Raw genomic sequence first — 3,088 nt, 5'->3', positions numbered from 1 at the left:
GCAGGCGGGAGATTCTTTACGGTAGCGTCCGCGCGTCAGGCAATTAGACACACGGGATAAGATCACCGCCACCCTCCGCCATCCCACGAGATCCAATCGGGGCTGCTCGATTTACTGATTCACTTTTCTGACCGCAAACAGACCGCGTCTGCCGTCTCGGTTCGGCCGCAGCTTGATTTTATTGCGCGTAGCTTCGAAAATAATGTGCATCTTGTTTATTTTCAACCGCGATACTTTTGGCATTTTCTTTTTATTGAATTTAATAATCAATCTGCGCTGAAAAAGCATTGGGCGTTTTGGATCTTCGTACGGGCGGAAAAATATCGCGGAATGTTGACGCAAGCGAGAAGCCGCAAAATGCGGCTCCGGTCCATAGCGACGTCGCTACATCGAGTCCAGTACGGGGCTTCTGTAACTTTCTATCGATGGTTTTCGATATCGTTAACTAGCCAGTAGCAAAGACGATCCTTGGGGGAAAAAAACAGCGCGGCTTTCATGGCTTGTCTCCGGTTAACGATGTCGAATAGCATCGATAGCAAATTGCAGAATCCGCGTACAGGTCTTGCACGGAGAACGTTGCGAAACAATCTCTCAGAATCGAGTTATGGTAAACAGAGAGCCGCGATAGAACGTTATCTCAACAGTTTGTTACATCCATGGGCATAGTAATACTAGACCGAGCATGTTCTCTTTTAAGCAATGAAGGCTAGGTAGAAAAGAATAGAAAGTAGGTGCCGCGTGAACCTTTCTCTTTTCATTCTTCTCGTTAGACAGAGAAAGGTGGACGGCACTTTCTATCCTTTTCTACTTAAGTCTCGCGTCTCATGCTCGGTCTAGTATTACCAAGGGGGTAACCACTTGATGTAATCGTGGAACAGTGTCTCCGAAATTATTATGGAATCCTTCCGAAATCCCCGCGTAATCGTTTTGTCTCAATTTTCAAGTTTCTTCACTTGTTAGACAATAAACATTAAACGTGAACATTTTCTCAGCTTGTTTTCATTTTTCCAAAAAGATTTACCTCTTTTAGTGAACATCCAAATATAAATCACAGTTCACACCTATAAGCGCGTACTCTTTTCATGACAAGACTGAAGTAGTCGCTGTTGGAACAACGAGTTGAAACGTTGATACACCTTTTCGCGCAAATTTGGAACATTGAACAATAAAATACAAATACAAAATTACTTTTCGTTAATGCCACGGTTAGACTAGTGGGAAACGTGGGAAGCAAGGAGACACGCGACCGAATACTACAATCTTAACAGAAATTACCCCTACAAGCAAAAATTTAGCAGCTCTTTGGGGTTTAACAACGTTGCATATTTTTCAACGTGCATATAAGAAAATTATTTGCAATCAGATGAAATCGTGTAAAATCAAATGAAATCGTGTAATCGGTGGGACGACATTTTAGCTAGTGGTTGCCCCCTTGAATATTACCATGATCGATGTCTATGGTTACATCGAACAAAGAAGCTGCGGCGATACGCGGAGACACATCGCGTACCACTCGGTGCACGGGAAAAAAATGCTGTTGAATCCACTTCTAATAAAGGCATGTAAGTCGATTAGTCGCATATCTCGAAGTATTGTTGCCGCTTTTCCGCGATGCTGATTGGCTGTCTCGCTTGTGCGATACGACATACTTCAGTCGTGTTATTTGCAGCTGTCAAACCATGCGAATTTTTAGAGACAGCAAATGGCGCGCGCTTCGCGCGCTTGTCCCTTACTAAAAAAGAGATGTTACCAGCGCGAATGTCGTTAATATCGAACAGTTAAGGCCCTTCTCCGCGATGCCGATTGATTTTCTCGAAGCGCGATGTGCTTCACTTCTTTTTTAGGTTCAGAGTAAATGAAGGTTTACAATTTAGAAATACTAAACATGACAGAACGCGCGCTTCGCGCGCGCTGTTTGTGGTCGAGCATTGTATATTTTTAAGAATTTGTATACACGCGAAGAGAGAGAGAGAAGTAATTATATGCGCCACGTCACTTTAAAATAAAAAGTAATAGGTCACTCACTGATACGAGTCGCAACAGCAGACTTGTACATCGCTAACTATATGTAGGTATATGTTAAACTGTAACAATACAAAAATGTATACGATTATTATAGACTAATTATGCAAAATCGAAACTATTGTATCAAACATACTTTATATTTTATATTTAAATTTTATATTTAAAAAAATGGGTATTTATTCAAACAATTATATAGAATACTGAAAGTCTTCCTTTTAAATATGAACTCACAAAATTTTATACGTATGGTATAAATATTTGTCTCTAACACTTATTCGAATGCTCGTTGGAATCATTTGAATAAATAAAATAAAAGCACAGAACAGATGATTCATTTTGCACAAGTAGCAAATAACAAAAATGTAAGACACTTACCTTACGATTTCTCTGCCGTTGCCCGATACCGCCTAGGCCTGCTCCTCTCAGATTTTCTTGTTGCACTTACACTCACAGTACTCGGACACTCCCGTACGCGATGTAAAATACCGTGAAATGCAGTAAGCGACGTTCTTTACTTCCTGCCCGTTCGAATTGCGAAGACCGACAGAGCGAATTACGCCTTGAACGCCGAAGTCGCACAAATTTCTCTCCCCGAAAATGGAACAGATTACACGAAATCGATAGATAGTTAAAAGCGCGGTGCGTAAACGAGATGTAACCGCGACAAAGTACCACGGTTTACATTCATGTTTTAGATGAGTTGGTCTCGTGAAATATCTATATACACGTTGATAAAGAGCCGTCGCTTCAACATGCAATTCGTTTCTCATTACAAGTTTTAGAATCTTAATAATTAATCGAGTAACGTTACTTGTCACTGATAAAGGTGTACAAATCAATAGCGTTTTATCCCTACATTCTTCGCGATCGAGTCTTGGAAACCGGTAACGTAAAAATAATATCACGCTGCACGAAACAACTCTCGCTGCTGCCTGCCGGCTCGACGTTCGGCGAGCGAGTGATAAGTACGGAATTTTCCATTACGTAGATGGGCCAACGAATTCTCAACATTTTTTTGTTGTTTTTCACTCGGCGCGGTGACGTACGATGTTTTTGCGTACCA

The sequence above is a fragment of the Vollenhovia emeryi genome, unplaced genomic scaffold (genome assembly GCF_000949405.1).
Source record: "Vollenhovia emeryi isolate VEMERY1.0 unplaced genomic scaffold, V.emery_V1.0 DF939206.1, whole genome shotgun sequence".
NCBI classification, from domain to species: Eukaryota; Metazoa; Arthropoda; class Insecta; order Hymenoptera; family Formicidae; genus Vollenhovia; species Vollenhovia emeryi.
Note: the sequence above shows the minus strand (reverse complement) of the source record.